The sequence below is a fragment of the Zalophus californianus genome, chromosome 9, assembly GCF_009762305.2.
Source record: "Zalophus californianus isolate mZalCal1 chromosome 9, mZalCal1.pri.v2, whole genome shotgun sequence".
NCBI lineage: Eukaryota > Metazoa > Chordata > Mammalia > Carnivora > Otariidae > Zalophus > Zalophus californianus.
This window is the reverse complement of record NC_045603.1, coordinates 3473465-3491690: the sequence shown is the minus strand read 5'-3', so window position 1 is coordinate 3491690 and position 18226 is coordinate 3473465. Positions and strand designations below refer to the sequence as shown.

Below are 18226 nucleotides of genomic sequence, written 5' to 3'. Positions count from 1 at the left end.
GAGGGGTGGGGAGCTAGTGGTGACCTCGCCCACCACCTGCGGTGTGGCCCCGAGGGGCCAGGAGGCTGCTCTGAGCCTGGTCCTTGTGGGACTTGGCTCAGCGTAAATACCACAGACGGGGAAGGAGGGGAGGCGGGGACGACAGAGATTTATTTCCGCCCGGTTCCCGAGGCTGAGAATCTGAGAACAAGGTGGGCTGGCTCCTCCCGAGCCCCTGTCCCGGGCGTGCAGACGGCTGTCCTCTCCCCCTCTCCTCACACGGTGGTCCCTCCGTGTGGGTCTGTGTCCTACCTCCTCCTCTTGTAAGGCCCCCAGCCAGACCGGCTTAGGGCCCATCCTAAGGAGCTCATTTGAACACAATCACCTCGATAAAGGCCCTGTCTCCGAACACTGTCGTATTCTGAGGTTACTGGGGGTTAAGGCTTCAGCCTATTAATTTGGGGGCTGGACGCAGGTGAGCCTGGAGCAGTCCCCGCTTGGAAATGAGGTGATAGGATAGCTCTGAGGAGCCGTCGAGCAGGGCAGCGTCCTGCCGTATCGAGCACCTGCTTCGAGGGGTATCTGGTCTGGGCCCATCCACCGGGTGGGACCACATCTGGCCTTGGTCTGTCGGGTGCCCTGGACGTGAGGGATCCTGGGGCGGACCCAGCAGAGTCTGGTTCAACCACTTCCCTTCTCCCCAGGCCCCCTCCAGCCCCTGCCTGCTCCCCCCAACCCGGTCCACGCCTTCAAAACACATTCTTTGGGCACCTGCTCTGTGCCATGCTAGGGTGGCAAGCTGTCACGTGCAGCTGTGCTTGCCACTTTCATGAGCAAATAGGTGCCCTCTTGGGCTAATTGGAGGTGGATGTCTGTCATTTGTGAACAAAAAGGTCCTGACAACTATACTTAGCCTGGCCAAGGTCCTGAGGTGAGGGCGGGGTGGGGGGAGCGGGAGGGGTGGCTCCCACATAAATAATCTGGGTCTTTCCCCCGCTGGGCCGTGGGGAGAGTTCGGGGAGGCAAGAACATAACCAATAACACTGCAAACAATCACAGTGATGGAGGCAGGGGGTGGCAGGTACTAGGTGGGGCCTCCTGGGAGCTCTGGGTGCACGGGAGGCCAGGACTGTTTCGGGCCAGGCTGGTCAAGGGGTGCACTGTGGAGCTGGGGGCTTTGGAGCTGGGCCATGCGGGTTATGTTAGCTCCCTTAGTCTGAAGTCATTTGGTTCCCTATTGTGCAGAAAGGAGACTGAGTCACAGAGACGAACCGTCTCCTGCTAGGAGCTCACCTGAATGCTTGCCTCTGACCCTGGCCCATCAGGGCTGCCTCCCCAGGCAGAGAACGCTGGGGAAGGACAAAAAAGGGGGCCCCAAATCTTGCCCCAGGGAGTGCTTCAGGGACCTAGGGCCCCTGAAGGAATGGATAGGACTTTCCCAGATGGCAGGGAGGCTGGGGGTGGGTTGGGGCAGGAGGGTAGAGGGGAGTTCAGTTCTGGATTTGTTGAGTGGGAGGCGCCTGCAGAACTCCCACGGTTGTAGGATTCTGCAGAGCAGGGAGAGTGGGCTGGGAACACACTTGGCAGACAGCAGGCGGGACAGGCAGGGCCGAGCCCAGAGGACCCAGCTGGGCAGGGGATGCCGAGGAGGCTGGGTGACAGCCTTCAGGCTTTCTATATTCTCTGGGTTCCCCCCACCCTCCCAGCCCAATCTCCGGTAGCCATGTCCTGGTCAGACCTGGGTGGGGAGCCGATAGTGGGTACCCCCAGCCCAGGATAAGGGCCTGGGTTCTGAGGGGTATTTTCCTCCATCTGTCCATTCAGCACCGTCCTGTGAGTTAGGTAGCCTCTGGTCCTGGAGGACCTGGCGGCAGGAGCGCTTGGGGGGGAGGGGGTGGTGGTGGTGTCCCAGACCCAGGGGCAGGAGCGCTTAGAGTGGAACCCCTCTTCTGCTGCCCTGCCCCATTGTATGGTGCCCGGAGAGATGCAGTAGTGTGGAGAGGAGGCGGCCAGCTCCCTTCAATGACAAGGAGAAAGTGGGGACGAGCCCCGAGGCCCAGATCCTGAGGCTAGGCAGCACGGCTGAGCATAGGGGGAGCCCCTGCCAGGTGTTTGGAGTCCAGAGGGGGTACGTACCCACCCACCCCAACCGTGGGCAAGCAGTGGCGGTCACGGGAAAGGCGTATGCCTATGGGATGCGGGTCGCCACTGGCAGCAGTCACCATCTCGGAACCACTGGCGGTCCCGGCGCGTCCCCTGGCTGTCCAGCGTGTGGGCCGCGGGCGAGGTGACAGCAGCGTGCGTACTTGTGCGTGGCTGTACCCGAGACTTTCGCCGCGACGGAAGCGCGGGAACGCCTGGCCGCGGCCGCGACTGGCGGGCCTCCGCGCGGAGGAGCCGCTGCGCGTGCGCGTGGGTGCAGGTGGCGGGGACGCACGTGGGCCACCCAAACAAAGGTGGCGCCGCGTGACTGAGCGCGCGCGCGCGCGCGGCCCCGCCGGGACAGGCGCGCCCCCCGCGGGCTCTGGAGCCCGCCGCGCCGGGAGGGCGGGGCGGCGCGCGGCGCGGGGCGGGGCCAGGCGCGGGGCGGGGCGGCGTGCGGGGCGGGGCGCGGGGCGGGGCGGCGGCTGCGCAGGCCGGGCCTGGGGCGCGCAGACTCCGCGCAACGGGACGCGAGCGCGCGACCTGGCGCCGCCGCCGCCGCCGCCGCCTCCGCGCTCGTGGCCCGGACCCGCGGGGCCGCCTCCTCCGGGCTCCCCGGCCTCGCTGGGCTCCCGGGCGGGCGGCAGGTGCAGCGCGGCCGGGCGGCTGGCGAAGGGGGCGCCGCGGCAGCGGGTGAATGAGAGTTGGCCCCGATCTCCGCGCAGGGTAAGCGGCGCGCGCGCGGACGCCCACACGGACCTCGCGGGCACACGGACACGATCCCGGCACTGGCCGGCCGAGCCGCGACCCGGCGCGCTCGGCCACGCTCATTCCCGTGCCGGGGGCCAGCGGCCCTCCTAGAAGGGCCCCGCGCGGGCGCGCCCTGCACACACGCCCCCAGGTCCCGCGCGGGGCCGGAGCGCGCGTCACGGCCACCCCCCCCCTCCCTTCCAGCGCGCGCCCCGCGGTCCCTGGCGCCCGACCGGCCTGGGAGAGGAGGACGTCCCGGGGACGCGGGGCCCGGGCTGGGGTGCTACTGGTTGCCGAGTTGGGGGTCGCCGAAGCTAGGTGGGGACAGCGGCTCGGCGAACGTCGTCCTGGAACCCGATCCCTGGGGATACAGGAGAGGAGGAGGGAGCCCGCGACCCTAGAAACGACCCCGCCAAAAAGTTGTAGCCACTCGCCCCTTCCTGCACCCGTTTTTCTGCCCTGTCTGCTCTCCCTTTGTTTGTGACTTCTAGTAGTGGGGCTCTGCCGGGACCCAGGGCCGCCTGCAGGCCAGGAGGTGGAGTGGAGTGTGGCAGCCCCCAGCCTAGGGCCCCCACCTGCCCAGAGCAGAGCCAGCACCCCTGTCCAGGCCTACAGTTGGGGAGGAAGGAGAGCCAGAGACAGGTGGGCGGGCGCCCCTGCCCCTGACAGTGGCTCTGTGGTGGGAGGAGCCGCGGGCCCCAGCGTTGGGGACCTCCGTCGCCGTCCCCTGAAGCCAGGTTGCTCTTGGGGTTGTTGCCAGCCCTGAATTTCCAGAGGCAGGGAAAATCCATTTTGGGGGAGATCTTTTGCAGAATGGGAATCTCTTTCTTCTTGCCTTCCCTATGCAGGTTGGGGAGGAAATACAGAGTTCTGAGCCTCTCCCACACACGCAAATTGTGGCTGTTGGGTCCCAGGCCCCATAGTGACCCAGCTCGGGGGGTTTGTTTTAAGTCTGGGCCTGGCAGGATGGGCAGGGGCAGGGCTACGCGCTGGTTAAGAGAGAACTTTGGAGTCTTTTCTCTGTTGTGCCTCTGCTCTGTGACCTTGGGCAGGGAGGCGTTCAGCCTCCGTTTCCCCCCCAGTAAAGGGAAGGGAGGCTGGTAAGAGTATTAACTGAGGTTATGTAGGCCTCCCACTGGCCAGGCACGCCCAGGGCAGAGATCAGAACACCCCGGTGAGGCTGGCGGTGTCCTCTGCACCCAGGCAGCCAGTTTCCCTGACTGCCCCACTTGTGTCCCAGGCACATCTGAGGACATATCTCCCAGCTGGCTGGGAGACACTCTTTCCCCTGCCCTGCGCTGGGATGAAAGCACATCCCACCATTGTTAGCTGGGACACTTGGATCAGGGACCGAGGGAAACCTGCCCCACCTCCCTGCTGCAGACCCTCAAAAACCCTCTGCCTGGCCCGGGTAGGGGGCCTGACCTGGCTGGCCTTCTCCCTGTCTTGGCCATGGTGTTGGTCCTGCTTTAGCACTTTGTGACCATGGGGCAGGGGCCTTGAACCTCCAGAGTCTGGCAGTGTTGGACTCGTGGCAGGCCGTTGGGGGTGCCACTTTGGTCCTGGGGACTGGGAGGTAGGGGGTCCGCAGGGCCTGAGGGTGGGCGCCACACCTCCTCTGCCCTTCTTCCCTCTCAGCTGCCCTGGCTGATGGGGTGTGGGGTGTGGCTGCCCCGGTGGTGCGGCCTGGGGACGGACAGGGCCTGTCCTTGTGATGTCTGTGTGTTTGCACTCAGGAAGGGCATTTCCTGGAAACTGGCTGGGAAAGTCTTAAACTTGTGGTCTGCTTGGCTCTGGCCCTGGCAGCCTGTTTATTCTGTGTCTTCTGTAGAGGTGGGCGAGGGACCCCTCCTGGAGCAGGAACCAGGCTGGTCTCTCCCCAGGCCGCCAGCCTGCAAGGCCCCCCTCCGTGCCCTACTCTTATCTGTCAAGTCCAGCCCGGAGTGGGTGTCCGGAGACCAGTGGTTGCCAGCTCTGGGTGACCCCCACTCCCTGTGCTCCCTAGGCCTCACCTTCACCGACTGGAAACGAGGAGGAGAATCAGGCCTGTTTCTCCTGAATCACCGTTTTTGCTCTACGACAGAACAGAATAGAATCGTGGTTCAGGCACGATGAGACAAAGTGCTGTTAGATCCCAGCGAACCATGTTGCCAGGGGAGGCCGCGAGCCCCCAGCCCACCCTCCCTGTGTGACAGCTATGTTACAGATGTGACAGAGATGCCAGCACCGAACCCGGGCCGCTCCTGATGGGATCTGTGTAATCGGAGAACAGAGGGGCCCCCTTGATGGGTCCGTGGTGTGACCCGTGGTCGTGCCCTCGGTACCCGCCGTGGACCCCTTCCAGCTTTCCCTGTTTTGTGGTTTGGGTGTTTCCCTCCGGAAGCTGGAGCTGCCCGGGCTGTGTGAGGGATGGCGTTCCCATCCTGGCGTGGCCTGGCTCCAGCCAGCTGCCCCTTTCCGGGGGTGGCCCTTTTGGGGCGCTGGCATGTTTCCCCCGGCCCCTCACCTCTGGTGTTTGGCTCTCTGTGCGTCAGGATGGGGGGGTCCTGCCTAGCAGCCGTGCTGGGGACTTGATGAGCGTTTCTGGAGCACCTGTTAGTGCAAAGCGTGTGCTGGCTAGGAAGGAAGTCACCGGTGGCCGGCTGTGTGGCCTGGTCACCCTGTCTCTGAGCTTCCACCTCCTTCCCTTCCCGTCGCTGCGGCACCTGTTGCTGGGAGGACGGGGGACCATTTCCGTGCGTGCTTGCTGCCCCGTGGGAGCTCTGACCGCGTTGGGCTTTGTAGCAGTGCGTCCCTGCTCTTAAAGAATTTGGAAATGAATTGGGGGAGATGAGACGTGGGCTGTGGAAGTGAGTAGTAGGAGGAATACAGATGTCCTTGCTGGGGAGCGGCTTCTGTTTGCTCAGCCCAGACAGGGGTGTCTGTGGGAAGCCGCTCCGGGAGAAGGTGTCCACTCCCATGGCACTTGGAGGAAGGCCTCTGGGGCGGGGGGACTGGAAGCTGACTCGGAGGCTCTTCGGCACTGCTGTGGGTTCAGGCTGGTTTTTTTCCGTGGCTTTTTTGGTGGCATGGCAGTGGGGACTCTGGTTGAGTCTTCATCCCGGGCACAATCCTGAAAATACCCCACGTAGAGGGGGTAAGAGTTCAAGTCCCCAACAGTCCGGTTGGTGGGCGGGCTCGGAGGAGGCCTGGGTCCCTGAAGATGATGGTCATTTAGTGAACAGCGCGTGTTGAAGGCACAACCCTGCCCGGGTTTGGAGTTGGCTGGCGGGGTCAAGAAACGTAATCGCTTAACTTGAGAACTTCGAAGGCAGGTCGCTCCGACTTTTCTTACAGAGATGGAGCAAGAGAAGGAGGGTTCCCTGATTAGAGAAAACGGTGTTCTTTCGGCCTTTGGTGTCTGCGTGTGACCCGCACGGGGTGGGGGTGGGGCGGCTGGGGGAGACTCTGGGCCCCTCCTCCGCTGATGACCGCCGCCTCCTGAGGGCTGTTGTTGAGATTGTCGGGCATCTGAGTTCTAACCGGGTTGTGATTTTGTTTGAGCCCTGGGACCGAAGTCCCCCTGCGGTTCCACTGGAAGACAGGAAGTACCGGCCATTCAAAGAAACTTTAGTAATAGTGACGGAAATCACTCAGTGTAGCGTCAGACATGGGACAGGTGTTCTCCACACATTGTGCCGCTTCCCACTGAGAGAAACTGAGGCACAGAGAGGCGGGCTGGCCTATGCTCCCATTACTGAAGTAGCAGGGCTGGGATTGGAACTTGGGTTATTTGGCCCCTAAGGCTGTGTTCTTGACCTCACTGCCTCCCCGATAACCCCTGTGGAAAGTTCAGGAACATTTCTGGGGGCTTGTGAGAGAGATGTGAACAGTAAAAGTAGAGTCGTGGTAGGAAGTCTTTCTGCTATCAAACATGCGGCAGTAGTGAGAGCGTCCCTTACCCTGGGCCTGACAGCCTTCTAAGCACTTTATATGATTGATCTTTGTAACAACTGGAGGTAGGGGCTATTATTAGCTCCATCGCACAGATGAGGAAGCCCCAGCTCCGAGAAGTTAAGTAATGTCCCTGAGGCCACAAGCTGGTGAGTGGCAGAGCCAGCCGTGAACCGGTGGTCTCTGTTCCTAACTGGTAGCAGGGGGGTTAGGTGGAGAAAACATGATCTTGCCGCTGTGTGTTCTTGGGCAAGATGCTTAACCTCTCTGGGCCTCGGTTTGGTCACCTGTAAATAAGGGTCTTGGTGTAGGATGCGGAAGCCAGAGGTTTGAGAGCACTCTGCCATCCACAGAAAGGTCTGGCCAGCTTCTCCGAGGAGGAGGGAGGGGGGTATGGGGAAGATGGTGGAGCAAGTGGGCAGGTGCTCGCCATCCCCAGCACGGACTGGTGGTGAGTGGCCGTGGTTGGAGTCAGGGCATCTGGCTGTCTCAGGGCTCCGTCCCGGATCTGGGGAGAAAGATACGTGACACTGGGGGCCATATTGCACCCCCTCTGAAGTGGGGGTGCTTGGAAACCGTAAAGCCCTGCGCTCAGTGAGTTCTTACCTGTTCCTCCGGAAGGAGGGATGGGGAAGGGGGCTCTCCCCAGAGCTCCTCTGTGCCACCAAACCCAGGTTAAGCTGTGGGTGGGAGACACCAAATGTGCTGGGCACCATTGAGGGCCCCAGAAGTGGGGGGGAAACAGCTCCCCCTCTCTTGGTCGGGTTCCCCACCCTCAGTGGAAAGCACTCTGCTGCTAGCCCGTCCTCCTGTGGGCAGCAGGGGCTTGGCGCTGTCTGGGGATGAGCACATGGCGTGAGGAGGCAGGAGGCCCTCCCCAGTGCTGCCAACGTGGAGTGCAGGTGGGGGGCCCATCTGAGCCCATCCTGTGCCCCAGCACCTCCTGGGACGGAGAGGCGTGCAGCCCCCGTTCTCACCCACCCGTCCCCCCCTTCTCCCTCCCTCCCCGCCCTCTTCTGCCCGCGGAGGCTGCAGGGCTGCCAGAGCCCTGTGTCTGGCACATCTCTGCTCCCTTCCCCCCAGGCAGGGCGGCCTCTGAGCCCTGGTTAGAGAAGTGCACCCTTCCCTCCACCCCTTCCCCCACCTCACCCCTCCCGGGCCTCTCCTGGCCCTCTCTGCTTGGGCTCCCAGGTCTGTTAAGACTTAGGGAAAGGAAGGAAGGGATGGGATCCCTGTCCTCAGTCCCTGCAGGCTGGGGTGCCGTGCTCTGCCCTGGGGTGGGGGCGCTCCAGCTCTCCGGGGAGCCTGGCTGGGGGAGCTGTGGGATTGGGGGAGGCGGGGCTTCCACAGGGAGGGGGCAGGGTCGGGCAGGCAGAGAGGCGGCTGTTTTTAAAATATCTTTTGAGTCATAATTTACATGTCGTACAATCCGCCCATTGAAAGTGTGCAATTCACGGAGTTTTAGCATATTCACAAAATTGTGCAGCCGTCACCACAATCAGATTTTAGAACATTTCCGTCCCCCCAGAAAGAAACCCTGTGTCCCTCCTCATCCCTGCCTCCTGCGTGGGGTCTGCGCACTGAGCAGGATGTTTCATCTGTGTGGCAGTGTGTAGCTGTGGGGGCCTTCTCTGAAGTGTGGTCTTTTCCCTGGCACCACAGGGCCCGGGACCACCTTTCTTACAGGCTTCGTGGGCTCACCTTGCCTCTCCAGGCACCAGGGTCTGAGCTCATAGCAGTCCCTTCGGTCGCTCTGGCGTACCCACTGTGTGCAGGGACCTCGAGCCATTCACATACCTGCCATCTCCAGGAAGCCTTCCTGGCTTTCCCCTTCCCACAGGGTTAGACCTCATGGGCCACCATGCCCTTGTGCTGGTCACCCTGCCCGGGCTTGCCTGGTTACCCACCTGCCTTCTGAGCTGCCGGAGGGCAGGGGCCTTGCTTTTCATTTTCTGCTGGCCTCTTTGGGGACAGCGTCTGGGGGTGAATGGTTGCAGGTAGGGGGTTTGGTGGGGGTGGGTCCATGAGGCTCTCTCCCTGACTTCCCCACTGTTTCTGTTCCTGGATGATGATTGTGCGCTCACTTGCTTTTGAAACTTCACTGTTTGTGTCCTCTGGAGCGCCTCCAGGGCAGGGCTGGTCTGGCTGTGGGTGTCGGGATGCTGGGGCCGAGCTGCCATGAGCCCGGAGGCCCCGCCGGCCCCGCCCCACCTCCCGCCGCGTGGCATGCCTGTTTGTTTGCTTTTTAATAGACTGTGTTTTTTAGATCAGTGTTGGATATACAGAAAAATTGCACAGATAAGGCAGATATTTCTACATACTCACTGGTTCTGCAGGTTCTTCTGTTGTTAATATCTTGTTAGTGTGAAACATTGTTAAAATTGGTGAACCAGTGTGGACACATTATTAACTCAAGTCCGGGTTTACTCAGATATCCTTAGTTTTAACCTAAAATCTTTTTTCTATCCCAGGACCCCATCTGGGCTCGTATACATGACTTGTCACGTCTCCAGAGGCTCCTCTGGGCTGGGACGGTTTCTCAGACTTTTCTTGTTTCTGAAGACCCCGACAGCCTGGAGAAGTATTAGATATATGATAGGGTCCCTCTGCACTGGAATTTGTTTAGACAACTGGAATTCCTCTGTTGGAATTTGGATGTTTTCCTCGGGGGTTGGACCGGGGTCGCGGGGTTGGGAGGAAGCCCACAGGGGCAGCGCCCCCTCAGCCCGCCGCGTCGGGGCACCTGCTCTCAGCCTCACTGACCCGCACGGTGTCGGCCGCGGTCGCGGGGCCGGTCAGGCTTCTCCACCGCGAAGCCCCCCCCTTCCCGTCCGCGCTGCCCTCTGAGGGGAGCCTGTGTGCCCGGCACACGCCAAGTGGGGGTCCTGCCCCGGCTCCTCCAGGGCAGAGTTTCTTCCTACTTTATTTGGAATTCTTCTGTGTGGGAGCCTTGTCTTCTCCCCGTTTACTAATGTATTCAGTCTTTCCTATATCAGCACGGATTCCTGTCTGATTCAGTGTTAGAGCTATTTATCCTGTTGGAGGTCTTGTTCCAGCTCTGGCCCCTATCCTGGTGGGGGGTGAGTGCGTCCCGCTCTCCGGCCCTGCAGGCGGCTCCAGGCTCACCTTCCCACGTCCTGCCCCAGCGCGGCTGCTCCTCCTGGAGCGTGGTGGGTTAGGACCCGGGGTTGGGTGCTGGGGTCGGGGTGCCAGGCGCACTGTCATCTGGCGGAGTGGGAGACACACTCGAGTATTCTAACCATGGGGCTCCCCGCATCGCTGACGACTTCTGTGAGTAACCATCTGTGTCCGTGTTAAGTGAAATGAGTTCATCCTGATGATACAGTCTGCTCGCTACCACGTGGATCTGGCCTCCGCCTCTCGCTGATCAATAAATTCCTATCCTGCAGTGGGAAACGGGCTCCCCGTTTGCCATCCATTTCCGTAATTGTTCCATTCCGGTGTGCGCGCAGAGCGGGGTCACCGTTGTTACCCTGGCTGCGGGAAGCCGCTTTATGGGCCTGGACGCAGCATGCGTGTCCAGTCCCTCTCACTCTGCGGGGCCCTGGCGTGCTGTCAGAGCTCCGGCCGCAGGGGTTTACGGGGCGTCACATCTCCAAGAAGGCCTGTGGCCTGCGGGGAGAGGGAAGGAGGAGAGCGGGGCGGGGGGAGCCCCCCAGGGATGGGCACAGACTTGGCATCCCTTTGAAATGTGAAAGCGGGGCTGACTTTGAACACGCCCCAGAGGTCTGGCCTCCGCAGCATGAGGAGAAAGACTGCGAGCAGACTCTTCGGATACATCTTGGACTACGATCCCGGCGGGGCCTGGCGTCTCCCCACCTCTGAACTCACACCTGAGCAGGGGGTAGCCCTTGAAAGGAGAGCACAGGTCCGCACGCGGCTCTGTGGAGCCCAGCCGTGCCCTGAGACCAGTTTCCTTTCTGGAAAGGAGAGAAGCAAGGCTGTGTGTTGGCTTCCATTTCCGTGTGGGGTCTGTGCGGCACGTGTGGGTCCTGTTGGCAGGGAGGAGGGCTTCCGCTGGAGGCTTCGGAGCCAGGCGGGAGGCTGGGAGGCAGAGAAGGTGCCCCGAAGTTGGGGGCCTGCACACGGTCTGCAGGCCCCAGGGGCTGGGCAGGGGTTGGCACCGGGGTCCCCGGGCTGGGGAGGCCCGAGTGCAGCCACGGGTTGGGGGGGGAGGTTTCTTTTTTTTTTTTTAATTTTATTTATTTATTTGACAGAGAGAGACACAGCGAGAGAGAGAACACAAGCAGGGGGAGTGGGAGAGGGAGAAGCAGACTTCCCGCCGAGCAGGGAGCCCGATGCGGGGCTCGATCCCGGGACTCCAGGATCATGACCTGAGCCGAAGGCAGTCACTGAACCAACTGAGCCACCCAGGCGCCCCGGGGGGGAGGTTTCTGAAAAGGGGAGCAGCCAGCTGTCCCTGCTGAGGGAAAGTGGGGCAGGACGGTGGGAAGGATAGGGGGCGAGTTGGGCACCAGCGAGGACCGCTGCTTGGAGCGGGCGCACGGTTGGGTGGGGGTGCCGTGCCCACCGTCCTGTTTGCACCGTCACAGTGCTCTGTCCCATGCAGTGGGGTCTGGCTCCGAGAGGAGCTGGTCTTGTTTTCTTGCTTTTGGGTGAGCTCCTGCCGAGGGGCCAGGGGTGTCTCCGGCCCGCCCACCCGGCCTGCGTCTGGTCTCTGTGCGGGCGCTGGGAGCCCCGTCTGTCCTCACCTGGTTGATGAGGACCTGCTCTGTGCCGGGCGCTGGGCAGCAGGGCCTGATGATGGAGCGCATGGTGGGAGGGGGACCAGGCCAGGCGGGAGGGACGACAGAGGTAGGGGCTGTGGGACAGAGCAGCCGGCCCTGCCTGGGGGTCAGGGAGGACCCCGGAGGGGCGAGAGAAGAGACCACAGGGGCCCATTTGGCAGGACTCAGGGGGGTTAGCCTGAGGAGGGGCAGCAGGCCGGGCTAGGCCTCCAGCCTCCACTCTGCCCTTCCCTGGACCAGCTCTGGTGGCGTGGGCACCTGCGGGGTCAGCTTCCCGAAGGCCAGCTCCTGTGCAAGGCTCCTAGAGACCCAGCCAATGTGTGCCTGTACCCCTGCCATGTCCTGGGTCCTGTCGGGGTGCTGTGGGCTGTGTGGCTGGCTGCCTGTGCCCCCCGGCTGGGCCTCCTCAGAGCTCTTGTCTCCCCGCTGTGGTCCCGTGGGCGCGGGGGGCGGTGGGGAGCTGAGGAAGCTGGTGGAACAGGCCAGGGCCTCAGTGAGCGGGGGCTCTGTGGGGCTGGGGGTGCTGTTGTCCCTGAGGGGCCCTTCCTGAGAGTGAGGCTCTTGGGACCTGATGGGGGACCAGCGTGCCACCCTCTGCCGCCTGTTTGCCTGCTCGCCTGGCTCCCCCACTGGGTGCCCCCACCCCAGGACCTTGCTGTGCTGCACCCGCATCACTCCTTCTTTCCGGGTTGAGATTTGGGGTCTGCTAGGTCCCGTGTGACAGACGGCTTCGGGGTGATGCTGGCCTGGCGATGGTGGCCGAGCTCTGGGGTGACTGGAATCGCTTGGGGGTCATGGCTGCCCGGCGTGGCTGCCTGGTGACCGTGGTATGGGGTGGCCTCTGTCTGCCTGGAGGGGAGCCTGAGCTGCACCACTGGGGTGAGCGTGGCGGGACCAGTGAAGGCCGGCCTGGCCACAGCCCCCTGCCCACAGCAGAGGGGATGGGAGCGGAGGGCTTCCCCCACTCTGAGGATGCTCCGTGGCAGAGACCGGAGGATGCGGGTCAGTGTCGGCCCCCGGCTGGGGAGTTTGGCATTTAAGATGCTGAAGCAACTTCAATAGTGAGAAACACAGATCTTTCATATCACCGAACTCAGACTCTCACTGTTAGAAGAACCAGGCTGACGAACCATCCACAGGGTTCCCACAAAAGGGTTACACGCCAGTGGGTGTGCGCTGTGGCAGTGAGGGGCGTGAACCACCTCAGGCCCTGCATCCCAGAAGCAGAACTATGAGGTTCCTGTGTGGGGTGGGGTGGAGGGGTGCCTAGCTGGCCCAAGCGACGCTGCCCACTGGCTCCAGGGGGTTGAGGCTGTGCTGTGCGCCCCTTCGAGGCCCCTCTGGGCATGTCCTGGGGGTCCTGGGCTGGCCTCAGGTCCTGTGCTGTAGCCCCTTTCTAGTTCCTTGCAGAGAAGAAAGTGTGTGGCCTGCTGCATGGGGGCAGGGGGCAGCGGTGCATGCTGCCGGGCCCTGCCCCGTCCTGCCAGATGGGTTGAGCGTATAGCGGGTATGCTGGGCACATCCCAGATCAGAAGGAAAAGGAGTACTTTGTTCAGCAGCCAGTGCTTAAGAACGCAGGGAGATGTGTGAATCACATCAGAAGTATTCCGTGAGGAAGTTAAAATAAGGTGTAAGCATCTAAGTGTGTGCGCGTGTGCACGTGCGCGCGCGTGAAAGGGGCGGTGGGCGGGTTGGTGTGGAGGAGGCGGGAAAGCGGTAGGGACCCACAGGTGCTGGATCAGAAGGTAGACCCGAAGGCGTGGGGTTCACTGGTCCCTGGAGCCCAGCCTGCCGCACAGTGGGGGCTGCAGATAAGTGATTCGGTGGCTACTGAGCGTGTTTGGGGGAGAGGAAGTGAGCTGTGAGTCAACCACCAGAAAGCCCTGGGCATCCAGGCTGGGCGGAGCTCCTGGCGGGATTGGAGTGAGGACTGGGAGGGAGGCAGGGCTGGAGGGGCCAGCCTGCTCCTGCTGCCTGTGTCCTGCCTGCCCGCCTGTGTCCCAAGGTCGAGCCCCTGCTGGGAGATCGTGGAGGCAAGGGGTCCGTGCCGGTCAGGAGTGGCGCAGGCAGCTCTCAGCCACACTTAGCACCATCGCTGGCTGGGGGGGGAGGGCCTCTGGGAGATCAGTCCCAACAGTCTGACCAGGGCAAGCACAGAAGTGGGGGTGGAATTCTCAGGACTGCCTGGCATCGCCACCCCCTCCGACGGGGGGAGCGGCAGGGGCCGCTGGGCATCTCCGCAGTGTGTGTGGAAGGCACAGCGTCCAGAGGGAGTCGGTGGGCCGCCTGGGTGCTGAGGTCTGCTAGTGTTTGTGTGAGGCAGCCCGACTGGTTCTTGGGAGAACTGGGATTCATGCTGGGGGCCAGGCCGCATGGAGCCCAGGGAAGGGGAGCCGTGGCCTCTCACCAGCCAGTTTCTCATCTTTGAAAAGCTCCATCCCGGGTCTTCCATAGCCACATAGCTCCCTGCTGCACTGGGGGCCTGGGGAGTCTTCAGATGCTCCCCTGTGGGGAAACAGGTGGCTGGAGTTCTTAAAGTGGCCCTTTCCTCTCCCTGGGGTCTTCTGTCAGGCTGCTGAACCCCACACCGCTGTCACATGGGCTGGGCCTTTCTCATCCCAAGACGTAGGGGACAGACTGGCAGAGCCTAGATGTGGCCCAGGCCCAGCTGGTGCTAAAGTCTTTCCCTGGATCATGGCTTCGCTAGGAGGCGTGGGTCTGGTGACTGAGCCTCTCCTCTAAAGCAGAGTTCCTGCTGACCCAGGGCAGGGACCACAGGGGTCTGTCGAGCTGGGCAGGGGCTGGGTACACAGCAGGTGCTGCATCAGTGCACACGGGTGTTCGATGAGCGAGGAGTGCTCCAGGGAGGAATCCTTCTGGAGCTACAGCCCTGGTCTCAGCGTCCTTGCCCCCCTGCCCTCCCCCCCAGGGTCGCTGTCGTTTTTGGGAAAGCCTCTTAGGGAAGGAGCTTTGGATGCTAGGGGCCCCACTTCACGTGGCTCAAGCATGGACGGCATGCTGGGGGGTGGTCTGAACGGGGGTTGGGGGGCCTGGGGAGGGCTGCCTGAGGGTCCCCCAGGAGAGGGTGAGCGGGTGGGTGCCACCCTCCACAACAAAGCGGGGGGGTCTTCATCGTCCCCACTTTGCAGATGAGTTCAGTGGGGGTTGGAGAGGTCCTGTAAGTGGCTAAGCCCCTCTGCTGCCCCCAGGGCCTGTGCCCTTATCTGTGTCCCACCCACTACACCTTTTGTGTCCACTTAGGGGTTTTACAGGGTTGAAATTGTCCTCTTTGCTACCCCTTATGGGCCTCATGTAGACCCTAAATTCTGCTTTTGGGGTGACTCGCCCCTTTCATGCATGTGTGCACGAAGGCCCCCCTCGCTCTGCACAGACCTCAGGCCTCCCTCCACCTCCCCAGCCTTCTCAGGGAGGCTCGGGTGTCAGATTCCTCCCCGACCCACCTAGCCAGCCCCCAACGGTCCCCCCCAGCACCACCACCCGGCACTCGGTGGGTGGGAGGGGGTGGTCTCTCCCGCTGGCCTGAAGGCAGGCTCGGGCAGGTGCCTGCCGCACGTGGCCGGTGAGAGCTGGAGCGGCAAGGGGCCCAAAGCTGGTGCTCTCTGCGGTGACCTGCCCTTCCTGTCTGCCCCTCGGAGCCTGGGGGCGGGGCGCAGGGGGCATCTGCAGGAGGGTGCTGCTCAGGGTCTGGCGCCCTCTTGCCCTGAGCTCTGCAGGCTAAGCCAGCCCAGTGGGCGGTGCCTGGAGCAGAGGCGTGGTGGGGCGTGGTGGGGTGGGGCCACGGAGGCCTCCATGATCTGGGCTGCCCCTCCCCCTGGCGTCCGTCACAACCTACTGAGAGGGGCAGGACCTCGCTGGGGGTGGGGCAGGAACCATAAAGGAAAGAACAGCAGAAGGCTCCCACAGAAATGCCGCCTGATGATGGGGACAGTGATCCTGGAGGCACCCCGGGTGGCCCAGGCTTCATACCCGTGGTCTCCATCGATAATGGCCCCGTGGGAGAGCGGTGAGCCTGGCGCAGAGAGGTGAGGTGTCTCAGAAAAGATCACACAGCCAGAGACATGTGAGGCTGGGTGATTCCAGAGGCCACTGTCAACCAGGGCCCTGCATGTCTACATTAGCCATGGTGGCCCGAACAGGCCTCGGGCCCGGAGTGTGGCTGGTGCAGCCCTGAGTGCAGGCCTTTCTGTCTGCTGGCTGTGTGTCCCCCAGGCGCTGCAGGACACCTTGTCTTCTGGCAGAGAGCTGAGGAGGTGCCGGGGGTGGTGGGGGTGCCCGTCCGAGGAGGTGGTGCCGTCTGTGTGTGTGTGACCCAGGCCTGAGGCAGCTGCTGTGGATGCTGAGGCGGTGGGTGCTGGTTGCTCATGCGGCTTGGCAGGGTGAGGGGAGGAGGGGAAGCCTGGGCTGGAACCAAGTGTAGGCCAAGCGCTCAGGAGAGAGGGGCCAGGGCCGGGCAGGGCTAGGTCTGAAGGGAGGGAGGGAGAGCCTGCAGCGTCTGTCTGAGGACAGGAGCTGAGGTTTCCAGTTTAGAGACACGGCTGGAGAAGGCGCGGGTCCCAGAAAGGGAGCCGGGTGCCCAGAACCCACAGGCCACGAGGCAGGTAACTGTGCCCTCCCTCTTCCTAGCACATGACTGCGAAATCCCGCTCTATCTTAACGTTCTCTCATCCCAGACCTAAAAAAATTAACCTTGCCGCTGCATCAGAAAATGGACTGTTGGTTTACCAACATTTACCCAGTCCGGAGGAGGCGCGTGCTGCCAGAGTTGTACCTTTGACCCAGGTTCCACGCCCCAGAAAGGTCTATGTCCCGCCCGCCTGCACTGTACAGTTAGCCCTGGCCCACGGAGGGATGGGAAGTATCAGGTGCCGTTGCCCGTAGTTGCAGGCCCCCCAGGCGTGCAGGGAGCATCCCCGTCACTTGGCCGAGGGCATTTGGGCGTGTTTGAGGAGGTGATGCCTGTCACCCGAGTCCATCCTCCCCGGGCCGGGTCGGGCAGTGCACTGGGACCGCGCCCCCCCCCAGCTGACTCACGTGACAGATCAGCTTCCTTTTTAAGTTAGGCAGGTGTGTGTCTTTTTAAACAATTGACTGCTTAACCGTGTGATGGAACATAGCTTGGTGGGTGTCGGCACCGAGTCCTCGCACGAAAGCTCAGCCGCGGCCTCCCTTATCCCTCGCTCTCCCTCACGACCGGGTTCCTGGTCTCTCCGCATCTTTTTCCCATTCCGATTGTGATTGGATGGGGTTGGGGTGGGACCACATCTGCCACACCTGCAGGACGCCCGAATCCGAGGCAGGATTTCCATCCCTAGAGTCCCTGAATCCCGAGCCTCCCGTGCGTGGGGACCCCCTGCTGCCGCTGGTCCCTCTGTGCATGGAGGCTGGGCTCTGCTGCGTGAGCTGCAGGCATCCTGGCAATCAAAGAGCCTAGTGTGACCTATTTATAAAGTATTTCAGAATCACTAACACGAGTATTTTGTCCTAAATTCTGTATAATTAGGAGATATAAACCTTACTCCGTGATTATTTTTGTGCACTAGCGTAACCTAAATGAGAACCTTCCCCGTGTAGGTTTTGTAAAAAAAAAAGAAGCCATTTTAACAAAAACATCAAAGGAATTGATTTCGTCTACACTGTTCTCTCAAAGGCTTGAAAATCGCACGTCTGCGTAAGCAACCTGGAGGCCTTGTTGACGGTTGTCCCGTTTGCAGACCCTCTCATTCACCAGCCGCAGGAAGGTAAACTTGACGGGAACGTTTCCGGAGGCCTCGTGAATTCTGGCTGCTGAACCGTGGCTGGCTTCCCACCGGCCCCGCTTTTCCCCCTAAACCTCGGTTGAAGCCGGACGCTTGCCAGCAGGTGCTCTTGGCTGTGGCAGGCTTGGGGTGAGGCGTTGGGACGAGGAGGGGGGTTGGTACCAGCAGCGCCCTCCCGGTGGTGCGCCCTTTGGTGGGGAGGCAGGTGTGGGGCCGAGTGTCCGCGGCAGCGTGCGTGGGGCTGGGGGAGACTTTTAAGAGGGGAGACGCACGGGCCGAGTCTTTTTCTCGCTTTGGGCTTCAGGCGTGTGGAGCCAGAGAACGCCCCGCCCTCGGGTCGCAGGTGCTGCGGTCAGCCTTCGTGCAGGACCCTGTCTGTTCACTCCGTTCTTGCCAGCGTCCTGGGGAAGGGAGGGAAGCCGGGACCGTGATGACGACCCCGTGTCACTGGTGTTCTCCCAGCCGCGGGCGCCAGCTCCCTGCACGGCGTTCGTTCCTCGTTTCCTGGTGTAGGCCTCTCTTGGGCTGACACCACACTGTCTTGCCACTGCCCCTCATCTGTAGGGCCTGACCTCGGCCCCGGAGGGTCCCGCCTCCCTGCCCCTCTTTGTGTGATTGAATCTGGAAGGACTGGGAGAAGCGGTCCGGGTGGACTGAGAGGGTGGGAGGCGGGGAGGCGGTACTGAGCATTCTAAGCCAGGGCAGGCATGAAAGCACCCAGGTGTGCTGGGGGGTGGGGCCGAGCGGAGCTGGGGTGAGGGAGGTGGGAGGTGAGGAACCTCTGTGGGGTGAGGCCCAGGGAGGGCAGGTCTTTCCAGAAGAGTCTCAAGTGGGGAAGTGGCCCGGGATGGGAGAGGGGCACCCGCGGCTGGGAGC

General features: G+C 62.3%; 1 protein-coding gene across 2 annotated transcripts in view; it reads left to right on the top strand.

Moving 5' to 3' along the window:
* Window positions 1-2655: 2655 nt before the first annotated feature.
* Window positions 2656-18226, top strand: part of GRAMD4 (GRAM domain containing 4) — a 76622-nt gene continuing 61051 nt past the window's right edge. The window contains exons 1-2 of one of the 2 annotated variants that reach the window (XM_027595009.2): window positions 2656-2847; window positions 17242-17332. The gene's annotated coding sequence lies outside the window, so the exon portion shown is untranslated. Of the gene's footprint in view, window positions 2848-15505; window positions 15617-17241; window positions 17333-18226 lie in introns of those variants that run through there. The other variant, XM_027595008.2, reaches the window with a different exon arrangement.